At 45.4% G+C, this 18,989-nt stretch overlaps 1 long non-coding RNA gene across 21 annotated transcripts in view; it reads left to right on the top strand.

Moving 5' to 3' along the window:
• The window catches only part of LOC127487206 (uncharacterized), a 330,743-nt gene that overhangs the window by 103,239 nt on the left and 208,515 nt on the right, over positions 1-18,989 (top strand). The window contains exon 6 of one of the 21 annotated variants that reach the window (XR_016214451.1): positions 10,439-10,644. The exons of 18 other annotated variants lie outside the window; for them this stretch is intronic. This is a non-coding gene — a long non-coding RNA (uncharacterized LOC127487206). Of the gene's footprint in view, positions 1-10,438; positions 10,645-18,989 lie in introns of those variants that run through there. 2 more of the 21 variants (XR_016214455.1, XR_016214448.1) reach the window with 2 other exon arrangements.

The raw sequence follows: 18,989 nt of genomic DNA, 5'->3' as shown, positions 1-18,989 counted from the left end.
TTCGAGACCTGGCTGTAGTGTTTCCAAATCCGCTTCCTGCTGGTGCACGTTGGGATGCAGCAGATGGTGGCTCATGCTGTTGGATTTTGCCACCCATGTAGTAGGGCAAGGTGGAGTTTCTGGATTCTGGCTTTGACCTGGCCCAGACCTGGCTGTCACAGTTATTAGAGAAGTGAGCTGAACCATGCTGTCTGGATGGTGTTAATGTTTTGTGTTGGTTCATTTTTATTGTTTGCTTCTGTTGACATAATGATAAAAATCCTTATTTTTTTATTTTATTTTATTTTTTTTTTGAGCCCCACGCTTAGACCTCTTAGTTTTGGATGAGTGTGACTGGAACCACGACCAATACCCCACTCTCAGCTTCATGGGTAACCATGTGACTCGAGCCTGGCCAAATAGAGCCCCCGCTGCCTTGCCCTGGTGGTTAACCTTGGGTGTTTAATCCAAGTCTATCCACCTAGAAGCTCGAGAATAGTTGCTTTGTGTTGCTCATTTATTTGTGTAGCTCATCTCCACGGAGGGGCGGGGGTGCTCTTTGAGAGTTCCTGTGCCCCACAGTTGAATGAGGCCCCAGTCCTGTAGCAGTTCTGTTGCTTCTTCGCGAGGCAGGATTGAAGACAGAGCATTTTGTCTTCAGGTTTAGACTTACTTTTTATTTCGCGTTTGCACAATTTGTAATAGTAAAGGAAGTATGACGGAAACCTATGTTCTTTGTTTTAATTTTATTTAAGGTACACAAGTTTCATGTATTTCCTATATACAGATTTAGGAACATAATGATACCTCCCACCCTACCCTCCGTCCCACTCACGCTCCAACGCTTCTTCCTCCTCCTTCTCCTAATCCCACTCTTAATTTTTACTAAGATCTTTTTTCAGTATACTTTATATTCATAAAGTTAACCCTGCACTAAATAAAGAGTTAAACAAATAGTATGAAGAATAAAAAACACTGTTCCTCCACAGAAGAAAGGAGGGCTGTAAACAATCATTGAATCTCAAAATGTCCACTTCACTCCAATACAGTACATTTTAGATACTTTGTCAAATATCCCGGATCAGGGAAAACATATGGATCTGTGTTTTAAGGAGTGGCTTTTGCATGGTAAATGAAATGCACTAAGTATAATATAATATATAATATAACTTTCACTAAGTATAATGGTTTCCAGTTGCATCCATGTTATTGCAAAAGAAAGGAGAAAATCCAAGTTCTGATTAGATTCACCTGTGTTTCAATTATCTTTGGCTTTGTTGACTGCGGTTCTTGCTCTCTCTCTCTTTCCTGCCCTCTCCATCTGTTGAATGCTCTCTGTATTTAATTGTTTTGAACCTTTGTCAAATGTAAATTGAACATATTTGTATAGGTCTGGTTCCAGGTGTGGGTGTTGCACTGGAATTTGTAGAATATTTGGTCTGTCGTGCATTGTCTTACACTATCTTTGTCAGGTTTTTGTACTTGAGCTTTATATAATGAATTAGAAAAACTCCGCTTTTCCTCTATTCTCTGCAAGAAATTGTGAAGAGTTCATGCTAATTGTGCTTCGAACATTTGTAGAGTATTTTAGGGGCAGTTCTTAAGTGGCTATCTCTTTTTTGTCGGTATTGCTAGACTCTTCTCAATTAAGTTGCTTTATGCTCTGTTGAGTTTCCGTGGGTTTTCCCCTTAAGTATCAATGATTTCTCTTTACTTTGGTTATCAAGTCATTGTAGCCTAGAATATCAATTTGGAAGCTACTCTCTCTTATAAAACATGCACTGGATAGTACACATTTTTGACCCATCACTCTTTTAGCTGGGGTTGATAATACCTATTTCTATTTGCTGTTCTTAGACCATTTTAAATTGATGTGATTATTTCTGTGTTGTGGCTGCATTCTGTCATTTCTGTTTTGTTTTTATTGTCATCAGTTTTTAAATACTTCTTTTTCTTCAAAATATTTGTTTATTTGAAAGTCAAAAATAGACAACAGATACACAGAGAAAGCTCTTCCATCCACTGGTTCCCTCCTCAAATGCCTGCCTCGGGGCTTGGCGAAGACAAAGGCAGAGTCTGCAGGTCAGCCCACGTCTCCCCCATGGTTGGCAGCTTCTCAGCGACTTGAAGCATTGCTTGCTGTCTCTCGGGGTGCACAGTAGCAGTACCCTGGAATCAGGAACAGAGCCAGGACTTGATCTCAGGCACTCTGATAAGGAACACAGGAGTCCCAAGCAGGATCTTGACACTCCTGTTAGATTCTTCTTAATATTCTTAATATCTTCTTTTTATTGGCTTAGGTTGCCTGTGTCTTTGGCAAGGCTTTTGGTTTTCTTGCCTGCTTTAAAATCCTTGTGAGATAATTCTGACATCAGTGTGGACTTGCTGTTTGCATCTGTTTTCTTGTTCTTGGTGTGATGAGTGAGCTTTGACAAAACCTTGGGTGTTCGTGTCTACCCCGAGTCTCTAGATGTTTGAACCCTCAGCTTTTCCTAGGAAAAGACAGAAGGCCATTTCTATTACCGGGCCATGGAGGACCAAGCTCAGATTTCCCCGTGTCTGTTGACACATGAGGAGGGTGCTGGCATGGGATGTTGGAGTTGGGTGTCCCTGAGGTCTCCACTGGCATTGTGCTGGGGTCCCCTTGGTGCTTTGGTGACAGCAGAAGTCCCCTGGTCTGATTGTGCCACAGTGGGAGAGAACACGTGAGAGCCAGCGTCCCGGGTATGGGGCTCTGTCACCACGAGGGGGCACTCGTCAGTGACTACTGACCCCCTGGCCCTCACAGGGAGCATCTCTGCAGGCTGCTGGGGCATCTCTTGAGTATTTAAGAAGGGCGAAAGCTGGCTGCAGCTCACCCCTTGCTAGTGCAGGTGTGCAGGGGCTGTGGCTTTTGGAGTTGGACGGAGTAAACTTCGTTGTCTGAAGCTGGTTCTCCTATAGTCTTCTTTCTCAGTCCTTTGCTCTGTGGACTGCTTTCTGCCTTTGTTTACACCTTGGTGTTGTTGTTGCCCTCTTTGGCTCCAAGCCGAGGGTATACAGAGTGGACCAGAGACCCCGGAGAGTCACTGCCCTGACTTTCCTTGGTCCCCAAGGTCACTGGCTGCCCTACCTCTCAGAATCTTTTATTTTTGTTTCACTTCTCTTGTTCAGGTTTTCAGTTGTGTTAAGCAGATGTAACGGGGGAATATGCCTACTCTACTTGTCTCTAAGTGGAAATCTCAAGTAGAATATTTCCTAAGGCTTGCCCAAGACTGACCTTTCTGGCTGGTGCTAATGACCGCTGGGCAGTGGATGGCTCACAGGAAGTTTTGGACATTCTACCACCTCTTGGCTTCCACAGAACAAAGAGAAAATGGGTGGTGGCTGAGGCAGACTATTCCCAGGATGCTTTGTGTCTGCTCTTGAGTTTTAAGAGACAGAGAGCCTTGCTCTTACGTTCCTCTCCAGTTTGAGCTGCCACCAAGCTTCTGGCCCATGGCAGGCTCTCAGTGAATGCCTTTGAAGGAATAAGTTGTCTTGGAAACCTCCAAGGACATAAAAGTGATGTTACCTAGTTGGTTTTTTAACTTGACTTCCAACTATCAGTATTTGTCTGTGCTACCCAAAACCCACATGCATGGTCATAATCTTAAATTTGGTAACTCTGACATTGCCTTTAAGGAGTAGGTTCCATAATTAAATTAATGATCTTTATCTCAGCTTTCAAGAATCCTCTAGAAAACATAAACCTATTTCTTTTATTCCAACCATCTTTTAGTAATGAGCTCTAAAATTATGTGAAGATATGTGTCCTGTGATCTTTTCCACCAGGCAGCTTAGCAGCAATGTTGGGCAAAACCCTCTTGGCTACAGTTCTCATGACTTTGATGCTGGTGCCTTAAGACATAGTGGGAGATAAGGAAGGGCAATTTGATATGATAAGTCATGCTGTGTTGAAGCCAATTTCTGCTCTCAAAACCACCCTTGGAGAAATTTCACACAATAAGTTGGGAGGTAATTGAGAAACGGTTAATATCTTTCCATAGTGAATCCTGCTAGTAGGGGAGGAAAATTCTCCTACAAGAATGACAATCTGAAAGATGATTCAAACGAATGTGCCATTAGGAACATGCAATTAGCATAAATTAATGTGGCACGTGAACCTGTGATGGTTTATTTCTTACAATTCCATCCACGAACATCCGTACTTTGGGACTCGTATGGAAGATAAATGGGTTTTCTCTCTATTTTATTAAATCTGTAAGTCATTGAGAAACACACAAACCCGTGCTTCTCTGCTCATATTCCACTCGTCTGTGAGAGGGTGAAAATAATGCCTCAGAAGTGATTCTCGTCTTTGTTGGCGCTGCTTGTCCTGTTGACTGCCTGTCCTCAACCAATGAGGGTGAATCATGAACTCTGAAGGTATAGTGCCCCCTCTGCTTACCACTCCCTGGGGAGCTCCCAGAATCGGATCCTTTTGTGTTTTTAATCTCACTACCATCCATTGAGCTCTCAACAAAGGATATAGGAGGTTTTTTTTGGTGTTTTTTCTTTTTTTTTTAGCACAAAAAATGAATATTTTGTGGTTTTAAATTTCATTTCCTAATTTAAAATCACACATGAGCTTCTCTTCTTATATCCTGCAACAGATCCCATATCAGTAGATATGATGACTGACAGCTCTGGGTAGAGGTTGCATTGTGATTATGAACACACGGAAGAAGAGCAGTGGAAGGCGCGGCTTTGACTTCCCGATCAGCGAGGGCGGTGGTTTGAGATCTGGACCTGGGAATACTGATATCCTGAGATCAATGAAAAGCTTTCCTTCCACCTCATCTCAGTTTTCTCTTCTTTCCAAGCAGGCAGGTTTTGTCAGTAGGAGCTCCATTGCTTGCCTCCCCTGAATGCTAACGTCAGTGACAAGAGGACTGATCCCGCTGCCCCTTGGTATTTTAGCTAAATCATGACTGTTGGCATACAGTGCCAGTCTTTCCCCACTGGGCAGCAACTCTCGACCCATGCAGATAATTCAGATTATTTTTCAAAGAATTATTTACTTATATTCTAATTTATTTGGTATTTATATAAGGAGACAAATTTCCTGTATTTCATATACACAGTTTAAAGAACATAATGGTATTTTCCATCCTACCCTCCCTTGATCCCTCTCTCCTTCTTCCTTCCTCTCTTCCTGTAATTTTGATTTTTGTAATGGCATATTTTCAGTTTACTTTACGATTACAAGGTCAACCATCCACTAAATAAAGAATTCAGCAAGTAGAAAAGCCACTGCTCCTCAGGAGTGTAGACAAGGGCCACAAACAATAATCAAATGTCAAAATGTCAATTTCTCTCATACACATTACATGATTTTTGCAGTCTGTATTTTAGTGACAGATGTTTGACTTTGGGGGATTGTGTAATTTCACTAAGAATAATGGTCTCTGATTGCATCCATTTTGTTGCAAAAGACAGAATTTCATTAGTTTTGACAGTTGAGTAGTATTCCATACTATATATATATATATACACACATACATACATACATATATACATATATATATGAAAATGTCTTTATCCAGTCGTCAGCTGTGAACATCTGTGTGGATTCCTTATCTTAGCTGTTGTGAGTTGAGCTGCTATAAACATGGAGGTACAGATAACTCTTTCATACGATGATCTCTCTTAAGTTGGGTAAGTCCCCAGGAGTGGAATGCCTATTTCCAGATTTCTGAGGAATCTCCGGATTGTCTTCCGGATGGTTATACCAGTTTACATTGCCGACAACAGTGAATCATCCTTCTTGACCGTTGAATGTAGTCCATCTCCTTGTTCACTTTTGCTTTCTAATGCAGCCCAACTGCCAAGCGACAGTTAAAACTGTCATTAAATCCTCCCACAGTCAGACTCAGAATCACGGTTGATTGTCCCCTGACCCTTCCTGTTCATATGTTGTTAAATCTGTGGATGGCTTCCTTGCACCACGTGAAGGTGGAGAGGGCTGATCTTTTCCTCACCATCGACTCACATTGCTACAACCAGCAACATCTGAACAAGAGAAAAGCACCACAATCTAATTAGCGCATGACTCCATGACGTAGGACACTACACATGAAGCTGGAAAGTCCACAGGGAGAGTGTGCTTCTGCATTTAGGTTAGAAGAGGAGTGGACGGCCATGTGGAAACGTGGCTGGACAGAAGAGGATACAATCATAGTAGATCTGCAGGGAAGCCCAGGTGCACCTGTTGGATTCCTCTTGATATCTCTGTGTAGCCTCCCTTCCTGCTAGGTTGGGGCTGGACCTCTGCGGAATGAGGGCTGTCAGTGGGGAAGGGACAAAGCAGCCTGTCTAGTTGACAGTGTGTGTTAGGGCACGCTGGGGCCTGTGCCTTGGGGGTGAGGAATCGCAGCTTCTCTGACTCACTCCAGGGAAGACGGAGGGTCAGAGCGCAGCAGAGCAGCAGTAGCCCAGAGGGAGACTTTGCTCCTGATGCTTCTCCATCACCTGCGCTCACACGCTCAGCAGGCACAGGGGCTGTAACCTCAGGGGGTCATATTCAGAGCCTGAACCACAGCCCCCTCCCTCTCTTGCCTCTTCCGCTGACGTTTGCTCCCACAGCTGACCGCTGGGCCAGTTGCCTGTCTCAGCTCTCCAACCTGGCCTCCACAGTGAGATGGATCCTGCAGCTGTGTGCGTTAAAGGACCAGCCCCTGACTGTGAGTGTGCAATGGTGCAATGTTCAGGAAAGAGAATTCATAGATTTTGATTTTAGCCTCGTAGGGACCCTGACGTTTACAGAGAGTCAAATTTAAGCATTTCCGCTGTAGATGGTCTTCTAGTGCAGAGTTGTGAATCAACTGCATACTAATAGAGAAATGAAATTACTTTCTCCAGGCTGTCCTGCATACCTGGGTGGTCAGCATTTTATCCCCCGTCACAGGATAAAATCCCTGTGTGCGAATGACTTCTTCAGTCTTCATTTTGTATGACAGAGAGAGACAGACAACCAGACAGACAGGGAAATCTCATTGCCCAAATGCCCATAGCAGCCAGGGCTGGTCCAGGGTGAAGCCAGGTGCCAGGAACTCCTGCTGGGACCCACGTGCCGGAGCCTTGACCGCTGCCTTTGGGGAGGTGCATTGGCAGGAAGCTGGGGTGGAAATGCAGTTGCCCAGGTTTAACCAGGCACTCTGATTAGGGATGTGGCCATTCTAAGTGGCCAGTAACCACCACACCAAATGCCCACGCTGGGTGGGATGTTCTGACAGTTCTTTTCTTTCACACGTTTGTAGTTTGTCCAAAATATTCAGTATGTCAGCAGCACATTGATCCTGGCAGTAAAGATGCCGGTTAAGACACAAATGTCCTACCCTGGAGGTTGCTGTCTAGCACTGGTCCTTGACTCCAGCCTCGTGCTAATGCAGACTCTACGAAGCAGCGGGAATGACAAGTAGTTGGGTCCCTGGGTTCCTTGTTGGTGACCTGGTCCCTGCTCCTGGTTTTGGTTTCTCTCATTCCTGGCTGGTGTAGGTGTTTGGAGAGAGAGTTATCAAATGGGAACTACTTCATTGAAATCAGAAAACAACAGAGAGGCCTGGTTAAGTCACTAGCATGATGTATCTGAAATAGAGCACTGTGTGATCATTAAACCACGTGATTTAACAGAAAACGTGCTTACAGTAGATTGTTAAATACAGAAGTGAGTTGTCAAAGGTATTAGGGTGGATTCACAATATTGTTGAAAAGTAGATATAATATATATATATATATATATATATATCTCCTTCCAGAGCAGTCTGGAAGGTTGTATCCGAGTTATCAGTCATTATCCTTTACGAAGATATGTAAAAAGAGCTTAGGAAATCTTCACACTTTGAATTATTGGTGGAAACTTTATGAAGGAGGGGTTGGCGTTTAGGGCAGCAGGTTAAACCATCACCGAGTTCACTGGCATCCCGTGTCGGAGTGCCAGTCAAGTCCTGGCTGCTCTACTTATGATCCAGCATCCTGATAAAGAGCTCAGGTAGGCAGCAGCAGATGGCTCAAATACTTAGGCTTATTCCACCCATACGAGAGACCCAAATGCAGTTCCTGGCCCTTGGCTTCTTGCTTTGGCCTGGCCTGTACCTTGTTACCTTGTGGGAAGTGAACCAGTAGATGAAAGATCTGTCTCTCATGTTGCTCTGCCTTTGAAATAAGCTAAAACAAATCTTGTTTATAAAGTTCCTGGGAGAAGGGTCTCTTTTAAATATAATCCTGAAAGACTAAAAAAAAAAAAAAATGACAGCTCCAATGAATCCTTGTTAATTATACAAGTCAAAAGTAATCCTCAAACTCCTTTCATTTGGGCCCACTTATACCATTATCACTTTGCGTGGGGAGGGTGAGATACCTTGACGTCCGAGGTTAAATGCACCTTTTTCCCCGAGGAGCATCATGTGACTGTGTGGAATTTTTTCTGAATGTCCCTGCTCATGGTCTGTCTGGTCTGGTCTCTGTTAGGGTCTGGTTCTTGTCTTCTGTCTCCTGTTACATCATCTTATGTCCAGCACTTGTCTGTCAACACACTGATGATGGCAAAATTAATCCATGGACTTTGAGGCCGAAGCTTGGACTTAATTTGATTAAATGGAAAGAAAAAAATGATAATTCTCATAACTGCCCTAAAACTAGATCCATAGAGCTTACCCAGAGAAACCGGTCCCTTGTCAGCCCGCTTTGTCCCTGTCACACAGGGATGCACACCCGTAATCACTCAGAAGTGTTGCTGTGCAAGGAGCCACTGTTGACCTAGAAGCAGCCCTCAGGAGAAGACACAATGACTTTTTATTCATCTTTGTTCAGCACTGAGTCTTACAAGGTCCTGGGGGCATAAGCAAGGTGGGCCGTACCGGGAGTGTGCAGAACCAGCACACGCCGAGTGGTAACTGTGTGTGATCTGAACGTGCCTTGGGCCCATTGTAACTAATAATCCCAGCCCAGTGATGGACGGTGCAACAGTGCAGGCAACACCATCCAGCCGCGCTGGACTCCCTGGTGTAGCACAAACCTGAGCTTTGTGGACAGGGTAAAAGTAGAAGTGTTCTTCCCAGGGAGTATGGCCAACCACAGGTGTTTAATCACTCGAGGTGGAGAGGTGAGGGCCGTTTCCACAGACCTAAAGGCACCCCCGACGCAGATCGTTTCTGGAGCCTGGTTCTGCTCACCCAGCTGGCTCAGGCCTGCATCAGTTCATCTCCGTGACTGTTGTGGATGGGCTGTCTGGGTCTTCTGCCAACATCCACATCGTAAACCGCAACCGCCTCACAACCTAGGCTGCAAAGCAAGCCAGCCCGTGTCTAATGAGTTGCATTAGCCTGCTCTTACAAACACTAATAACAAGTTTAATTACTCTTCCTTTTAGTGTGGATGGCAACTCTCCAAAACCTAATTTCTTTCTAAATTCATTTTTATATAAGCATAGCAACAATAAATAAAATCAGTGTACGAATTATTTCTGGAACGTAGACTTTTTTTTTCCATGATAATAACTTAGGAACATTTAGGAAAAACAAAACAAAACAAAACAAACACATGTTTTCCAGGGTAAAATTTCCCTTTAAGGGTCTCTTCTCAGAAACTGAGTTTCAATTTGATAGTGTTAATTTAGTTATTAATGTCATTTTAAAAGTGATAATATTTTACATTTTTGGAGTTTTCATCCCACTGGAGAAAATATTTTTATAAAGTATTTTGAAACTTTAAACTTTATTAAAATATAGACAAAATTTTAACAGCATAATATAATATGGCAGTACTAGTTTAAGTCCGAAAACTGTTACCGTTTGGGGACTCATAAATGGATAAAATGAGAGCCCACACAAGGAAGACTTGTAGCAATTTTTTTTTAAGATTTATTTATTTGAGAGGTACTGTTACAGAGAGAGAGAGAAAGCAAGAGCTATCTTCCATCTGCTGGTTCACTCCCCAAATGGCCACAATGGCCAGAGCTGGGCCAGTCTGAAACCAGGAGCCAGGAGCTTCTTCTGGGTCTCCCACATGGGTGCAGGGGCCCAAGCACTTGCTCTCCCAGGCCATTAGTAGGGAGCTGGATCGGAAGTGGAGTAGCAGGGACTGGAACTGGAACTGGTGGAGCTAGAGTCTTGACCTACTACGCCATGGTGCTGGCCTCTGTGAGAATTGTTGGTCCCTGTAACATCTTCCTATATTTTATAAGTGGTATCAGTCTTCTGTGGACCAGTAAGGAAAAATAGTTGCTTACTATAGTTTTTTTGTTTAAAGATTGCTTATGTATTTTAAAGGTAGAGTTAGACACACAAGAGAGAGAAAGAAATCTTCACTGGTTCACTCCCCAAATGGCTGTGATAATCTGGGCTGGGTCAGGCTGAAGTCAGAAGCCTGGAACTGCATCTGGGTCTCCCTATGGTTGCCAGGGTCCAAGCACTTGGGTTATCCTCTGCTGCTTTTCCAGGCACATCAGCAGGGAGCTGGATTGGAAGTGGAGCAGTCAGCACTGGAACTGGCCTCACATGGGTCACCAGCGTCGCAGGCGGTCGGTTAACCTGCTGAACCACAATGCCAGCCCTGAGCACTCGATGTAAAGGACCTGGGGCTAAACTTCTTCACTGGACTTTATGATAACTGGAGGAGATTTTAATTTTGTATTATATACGATTGATTTTTTTTTTAGTTTTTCTCCAAAAGAAGGTGGTACATACCTATCCAATAATCCCAATATTCCAGGGTTCTTACAGTGGCCATTGGTTGTTTAAACAAATGCCAAACCTAACCTTTGTTACAAATTCTTGGAAGGTGCTTTTCTGAGAATATTAGCATGGCGTGTCGGAGCCTGCTTTGTAGTCATGATGATGGCGCAGTGTTCAGGTGAGTGAGTGAACCATGAATGAGTATTTGATAGACTGATTTCGAAAAGCAAAGTCAGAAACTTAGGCCTGAGAGAGGGGCTCGGATGGGCTGGCCAAGATGCTCGAGAGAGACACTGCAGAGAGAAGACAGGATGCTGGAGTTGGGAGTGTCCCTTTGCGACTGCCAGGCCCCCCTCACACAGGGACTGAGCCACTGAAACCTGCGGCTTCGTGTCTCGCGTGACCCAGGCCAGCACCGGCGGCAGTGGTTTGCGTCGGCGGCTGCAGCAGCCATCTGTCTGCATTTCTGGTACGTCTGTGTGCTGTGCCCTGCAGTTCCCTCGGCACAGCCCCTGGCTCCGTGGCAGCTGTAGTTCTGGGTGTGACTTTAATTTGCTAAACACACAAAGTCACTAGGGATTAGGCTTTGCGATTTGTAACTCGGTGTCACTGGATGGTTCAGGAGCCACCAGCTGTCTTGAGAGCCCTCCTGACTGAGTGACTTCCCCCACACATAGAGCCTTGGCAGCCTGGCACAGCGGAGCCTCCCTCCAGGATCCATTCCTGCACCTTGCTGGGATTATGAACATCTCCCCCACCAGGGGTCTGGGAAGGATCCCACTGTCCATAGCTGAGCCCTGAACAAGACGGCGCTAGTGCCTGTTTCAGGGTCACAGCCATTGTGGTGATTAGAAGGGGTAACTGCAGATAGAAGACTTGGCCCATCGTGTGACACAGAGCAGGGAATGCTTGTGCGCCTCTCGTTTTCCCCACGTGATGCCTTCCATACCTAGTGGCGCTCACTGCGAACTTGCCTGAAGTCGGGAAAATTAAATCACTTCAGTGCGGTTCTTTGCTTGCTTGTGGCCATACGACTCCACACAGAAAGACAGAGCAACACCACAGCGAGCAGTATTTAGAGAAAAAAAAATGGTCTCCGTTCAGCTCGCCAAACTCCTTGTCATTTGGCCTTGAGCAAGGGCTTATGGGATTGATTGGCCCTGTCTCTGATCAGCGAGCCTCTAATGGGCAGACCCACATTCCAGCTTCATTTGCCGCTCATTCACGGTGAGAATTGGAAGCACCACAGATGTTTGTTCCTGAAGTGTCTCATTGTTGAAGGAAGTGATGGCAAATCATGGAGAGATTTTTGTTTTTTCACAAAGACTTGCCTAATACCAGCAGTCGCAAGCAGAGGAAAGGAGCAGGAGTCACAGGTACCTGGCAGGGCAAGCTGGGAATCTGTCTGTTAGTTTGCTATGTCCATGGGGTTTTCCTTGTGGGCAGGCCTATGTGTTATGGGTGTGCTTTTGGTTGTACACCAGAAACTCTGAGGATAGTGTTAAAACTTAGGAAAATTTAAAAATGCACCCTGAGAGACGGAAAAATACCTAAAACAATAGAATCTTTCCAATATGCTGGAAGGACACACAATCTCTGGCTCAAAGGTTTCACAAAGAGAATAGACCAGGATAATTAGCTGGACTGATCTTACAACATTTTAACATGCTGGTGGGTATCAAGAAGGATGCAGCATGCGATGTTTGCACACACACACACACTGTTAGAAATACTGTAAGAATGTGTATGAACACCAGGACTGTATCTTAGCTATCAGCATTGAGTTTTCAACAATGATTTGGGCTCAATGTAGCCATGCCAGTGTTCAAATATAAACTGTTTGATTGCAAAGAGGGGTTAAGTAGAATTATTTCAGTGGGAAAAAAACGATTCTGTTCTTCTTGTTTCAGACGTAAGGACTTGGGTTGCAGCTGCCAGGCCTCTCCGAGTCCTTGCTTCCTTGTGTCCATCTGCTCATTTCCTCCTTCCATCCAGGGCATGGCATCTCCTCGCCCCTGTGTCCTGTGTCTGTATCATTCAGTTTGTCTATTTGTATATTTCACCTCCTCTTGTGTCCTGTGTCTTTATCATTGGTTTGTCTGTTTGTGTATTTCACCTCCTCAGCTTTGTGTCTGTCCCTCTTCTACGTGATAGATTTTCTCCGTATCTGGTATTTTAATCTCTTGTGTGGTGTGGGGATCTTGTCTCTTCTCACAACTCCGTCTTTGGGATGATGTGACTGAGCTGACACTCAGCTAGCTGACTTTCTGGTCTCTGTCTTCCTTTTACTTTTTCTTATTAGTAGTAGTTTCAGTTCACAAGGAAAGAAAGGAACGTTGACTTTTTATTTTTATTTTTTAAAATATTTATTTATTTGAAAGGTGGAGTTAGAGAAGCAGAGAGGGAGAGGGAGAAGGAGGGAGGGAGGGAGGGAGGGAGGGAGGGAGAGAGAGAGAGAGAGAGAGAGAGAGAGAGGTAGGTATTCCATCCTCTGGTTCACTCCCCAGATGGCTGCAATGGCTGGAGCTGTGCTGATCTGAATCCAGGAGCCAGGAGCTTCCTCCAGGTCTCCCATGCAGGTGCAGAGGCCCAAGGAATTTGGCCATCTGTACTGCTTTCCCAGGCCATAGCAGGGAGTTGGATCAGAAGTGAGGCAGCCGGGACTCCAACCAGTGCCCATATATGATGCCAGCACAGCAGGTGGCGGCTTTACTGCTACGCCACATCGCTGGCCCCAGAACGTTGACTTTTAACCCCAAGGCCTACTGTGGTTGTAAGAGAACGGTGGCTGCTCCCTGTCCCCTCTGGGTTTCTGTTCACCCGTGTCTCTCGTTCAGCATCCAGGGACTTGACTATCTACAGGGGCTGACCCTTGCTCCATGGGGTAGCTGCCATGCATAGAACAAAATCTAGACTGTCAGAAGTGTGGAGGGGTACTGCTGGCGTCCACCAGGGAGAGTCCAGGGATGTGGCTAAAACTCCACATAAAAAAGAAGTATCTGGCTCAGACCATCAGGTTTAGGAAAACAGAAACTTTGCAATGAGAGAAAGGAAGGTCTGTAGATTCACTATTGCTTTTGTCCTCAAGAACTCTTCTTTCCCTCTCCTGTCTGATCTCTCTGTTGTTCAAATTCATTTTTGAGCCCAGCTCCACTAAGCATTAAGATTTTGCCAGTCCAAGGATTCAAGATCCTTGGCCGGCCCAGTCCAAGCAGGTGTAGGGTCATGGGTGACACCCGTCCAGTGAAAGACAGATGAACAAGAGAAAGCATCATAAATCCATTTCACAGAGCTTTATGTCACATGAAGATCTTCAGAAGTGAAAACCTGAAGATCAGAGGAAATTGAATTTTTTACTTAGGTTGAATAAAGAACGGGCAGTAACGTGGAAATGTGGCTAAAGAACTCTACTTGTAGTAAATCCAGGGTCCTCAACATTCCTGTTTGTTCCTGGTTTTCCGGTGTGGCATTCCCTCCTCCCTTCCTAGGTGTGAGGCAGGACCCCAGAGGAGTGAGGGTCTTGGACCTACTTTCAGGTGAGGCAGATGAGAGAATTCCCTGATGATTGTACTTCATCCAGGGGGACAGGGAAGGTTGTCCTGACCTTCTGCTTCATGTGTCTGAATTGGGCTATTGTATTCTGAACTCTGACACAGGGATAGCCTGGCGCAGTAATAACTGTGATGTACAAAACACAGGTGTGTTGGAACACAGCTTTTCAAAAAGGTGGCAGCTGGAGCAGTTTTTAGAAGAGGGTGTGATTGGGCAGAAATTACAACACATCTTTAGAAGAGAATGCATCTGTCACTATTATCTTTTCACTGATGACAAAAACCATTGTATATCTTGCTTCACCTAATTTTATGGTGTTATAATTCGAGAATATTGTTTCAGATTTCTGGTTCTCATATATGTCAGGACTCTGTTTTTATTAGCTTTGGGAAAAAAAAAGGCAAATGATAACAGTGGGATGGAGGGCACTGTTCATGTTCCTGATGGATCCTGGACTATCATTTCCAGGGACTTTTCCTAAGATTTTTTTTTTCCAGAAAAACATCACAATCACGAAACAGAGGTACGTGGGAATAGCAGGGTAGACTTCTGAGCTGCTGTTATCCACAAGGAGAGGGGGTTGGGGAGAGTGAGTTTCTGACACGGATCCTACCCTGGCTTGGACGGAATCTGTGTCGGGATTCTGCCGCTTGGTGCCACTTGTGTCTCAGGAACCACTTGCGGCTAACGCCCACTCCCGTCTGGTTGGATTAGTAGAGACAACACTTTCCTGAGGGCAGTGAGGTCATGCTGTCATTTTGCAATGCAGAGCACATGTGTTACAGGGGAGAGTCTAGGTCACCAACCTGACACAGTCCCTGTGGTGTTCCTGGCCTCTCCAGTGGCCCTGGGCTATGCCAGGAGGGGCTGTCACTTCAGATGTTTTGAGCCTCGGTCTCACTTTCTTTATACTGAGCAATACGTAATTTTTGGCACCATAGGGAGACTTTCTTCCCAGCCTCATCACCTCCTCATTCTGTGAACATGATTACATCCTGCAGTCTCATTGGTCCTGGAACCAGACCAGTTTGTGGCATCCCGAAATATGTTGATAGGAGGCCAGAATGAACTACCCCAAAGTCCTTCTCTCTGGCACCAGGACTACGTAGAGAAGCTGGTGACAGAGGTGGAACTCTGACAGCAAGGTGGAAGTGCCCCGAGGTGGAGGGGATTTTTATTTATCAGGGAACCTCCGTTTGGGGAGATGCCTCTGTCCCTGGGGAGAGGAGGGTGACCCTGAAGCGGGAGGACCTCCCTCCATGGAGAAAGCACGACTTCCATCTGGAACAAACCTGCCGCTGGTTTACCATGCTTATCCTGGACACTTCTGCGCCAGGCTTCCCAGTGCTCCTCTTCGTTGCGCTGGACTCTGGTGGACTGGATTTCCAGCCTCTCCTTTCTCTGGGTGTCTCCCACATGGCCATGATTCTCCATGGTGTTAAGCTTGTGATGGTTTTTCTCTTGTTAATCTGTCTCCTGTGACATGGCTCCGATGCAGTAAAGACATGTGAAGGGGAGACTCCTATGTCCCTCACGGGTCTTCTTCAGAAGTCAATAAGTTCCTGTCTGCGGAGCCCTAGTGATGGTGCCTGTCACCAGTGTAGACGCATTGTGGAGGCACCTTGTGCCCCAGCACAGGGATTAGTGCCTGGAGATCACTCAGTCATCAGGAAGTATTTCTACACAAAGTTGGCTGTTACTATTGCTGCAAACAAAGAAAAATAGAGATTTCTAGCATGGATCACCAGGTAAGTGAGCTATGAGGGTTTGCTGTTGGCTAAAGAAGCCCATGCTTAGTGATCGCCGTTGGGCTCGGGGAGCCAACAGTCACCCAGGATCGATGAGGCAGACAGGCAGACTTCACAGTGGCTTGTGAGTGATGATAGCAAATCAGACGGAATTTTGGTGGAGACACAGTGTGATGACATTGGAGCATTCCCCCAGTATCTGTAGCTTTACGTGCTTACTGGTAATGGGTTGCCTATCTTTCCTGGCACAGATTTTTATTCTGTGTATGTTCCATTCATGTCTGGATCTCAGAACAGCAGAATCCATCCATGCCATTCACTTCTTTTTTTTTCTTTTTAAAGATTTTATTTATTTATTTGACAGAGTTACAGAGAGTGAGAGAGAGAGAGAGACAGAGAGGAAGGTCTTCCTTCCATTGGTTCACTTCCCAAATGGCCACCATGGCCGGAGCTATGTTGATCCAAAGCCAGGAGCCAGGTGCTTCCTCCTGGTCTCCCATGTGGGTGCAGGGGCCCAAGGATCCGGGCCATCCTCTACTGCTTTCCCAGGACATAGTAGAGAGCTGGACTGGAAGAAGAGAAACCAGGACTAGAACCGGCGTCCGTATGGGATGCCAGCACTGCAGGCGGAGGATTAACCTAGTGCACCACGGCGCCAGACTCACCATTCACTTATTACACTAGCTCTGCTGGTGGCAACTCTTGGCACAAACCTGTGTCTCACAAAGCAGGGAGAGAGGAATTTTGAAAGAAACTGATTCAGGGAGGACATGGGAAGCTTTGTGGGTTTAATGACAACAAGGCCTCGTTTTGGCACAGCGTTTTCTTTTCCAAAGTGCATTCTCACGATGATATTGGTGGATTCACTGCAAAAAAAAAAAAAAAAAAAAAAAAGAAAGAAAAGAAAAGAAAAGAATAGATGCAGGGCACAGTACAGCTGATAGGAAGTCATTGGTTTGGACTGAAGTGCTACTCCATGTGACTGAGACGGAGACACTTGTGCTAAAGTCCCAAGTTGAATTCAGATTTCCTATCTAGAATTCGGGCAGTTGGGGATGGAGAGGGAGGATGAACTCAAGCCCCAGAACAACATAGCAAGGAGTTCCCCTCCATTTTAACCTCCACAGGGAAAGGAACTGAATCCATTTCTTGTTGTTTGCTTCAGCCTTTTTTTCCCCCTCTAAAGCCAAACTCCTCGGTTCAGCTGTGCAGAACAGTGATTCTGTTTTATGGAGTGAGGGTTGTCTGCTTTAATTGAGAATTAAGATCTCTAAGTGTATTGCAGCATTGTGTTTCGGTGGCAGAAATAGAAGCAGTTATCTCCATGTCACATGATAGAAATGGCTGCCTCTCTGCTGTGCATCCTGGAGGGAGTGTGACGGAGCCCCATATGCTCACGGCTGTCCCAGTGCTGCGCACCTGCAGGACCTTCTCCGTCCACCTGCAGTGCTGGAGCACTTCCTAGTGTAGACTTTGATTTGACCCCTTAAAGTAAATCCGCATCAGTCTTTCCTGAATGAAACGATGGAAAACCTGAGAAAATAAATCCGCTTTTTCTTGCCTGCTTACCCTACAAGTGACAGATTTTCTAAGTTTGTCAAAAGCAAACTTTATCAAATGTTGTCAAAGCAAGCTTCCCTTAGCAGGTCTGAGTCTGTCGTGAACTCTGGAAATTTCTGTAAATTTCACATCATCAGAGAAGCGTAGTTTACTTCTTTGAGGGTAAACATGCATTATTAAGTCATTCATTCAGTTAATATTGACTGCAGGCCAACACTATTTTAACCTTTTCCCTGTGGTCATCAGCAACCTTGAACAGGAAACATATGATTCCTAGTCTTAGATTATTTGTGTTGTAGGACAAAGGCAGTAGTAGGTGATGCATAACAAATTAAACAGTCCTGAATTTTATTCAGCAATGAGTTATTCTAAAGAAAGCAAAAACAAAAAAATAGTCGTGCCTGAAGAGTTCTACTACAGTCAAGGGGCAGCACATTCTCCTTGAGGAAGATGCCTTTGAGTGAAAAACAGAAGTCAGGCATTGAAGTGTCGGGGACAAGAGGGAGCGATGCAGGGGATAAACCTGGAAGGAGTAAGAGCCTGGTTTGAGTATCTGAGAAGGAGTGGGACTCTGTAGATGTGGAACAAGTTGAACGTGGAGGGGGGCAAATGAGAAGAATTAAAGAGAGCACACTGGCAGATTGTATGACCTTTACCGTGTGTGGCAAGGGATTAGATTTTGTTCTGAGTCCTTATGTCTGTTGGGTATGAGCATGGAAGAACTTGATGAAATAGTTTTCAAGGATCACATTGGATGCTCTGTGGATAATGAGTTATAGGGAGATAAGAATGGAGGCGGGAGCTTGTGAGGTTTATCCAATAGAGAGAGAGAGCGAGAGTGAGCATGAGAGTGCAAACTCACTTGCAACAAAGACCTGACAATTCAAGCAAGAGTTGGAACTGTAGAGATTGAAAATTAGAATAAATTAGGATGAATGATTTGATGGCCAGGGCTTGATGGTAGATTGGTGGTGATTCGAAGTGAGGAGTAGGCAGTTGTGTGGGGATTTGAGTAGCTCTGGTCCTTATGTGAAGTGAGAAAGTCTGGGATGAGAGGGAAGACCTGGTGCTGGGTGCATAGTTCTGTATAGTGCTAGAGTGTACAGTTCTGTTTTCAAAACTTACCTTTGGGCTGGCACTGCGGCTCACTAGGCTAATCCTCCACCTGCAGCGCCGGCACACCGGGTTCTAGTCCCAGTCGGGGCGCCGGATTCTGTCCCGGTTGCCCCTCTTCCAGGCCAGCTCTCTGCTGTGGCCCGGGAGTGCAGTGGAGGATGGCCCAAGTGCTTGGGCCCTGCACCCCATGGGAGACCAGGAGAAGCACCTGGCTCCTGGCTTTGGATCAGCGCGATGCGCTGGCCATAGCGCACCAGCCGTGGTGGCCATTGGAGGGTGAACCAACAGCAAAAGGAAGACCTTTCTCTCTGTCTCTCTCTCACTGTCCACTCTGCCTGTC

The sequence above is a fragment of the Oryctolagus cuniculus genome, chromosome 10 (genome assembly GCF_051225735.1).
Source record: "Oryctolagus cuniculus isolate XC-2025 breed Fujian yellow rabbit chromosome 10, ASM5122573v1, whole genome shotgun sequence".
Lineage (NCBI taxonomy): Eukaryota > Metazoa > Chordata > Mammalia > Lagomorpha > Leporidae > Oryctolagus > Oryctolagus cuniculus.
The sequence above is the reverse complement of the archived record's forward strand: the minus strand, read 5'-3'. Positions and strand labels throughout refer to the sequence as shown.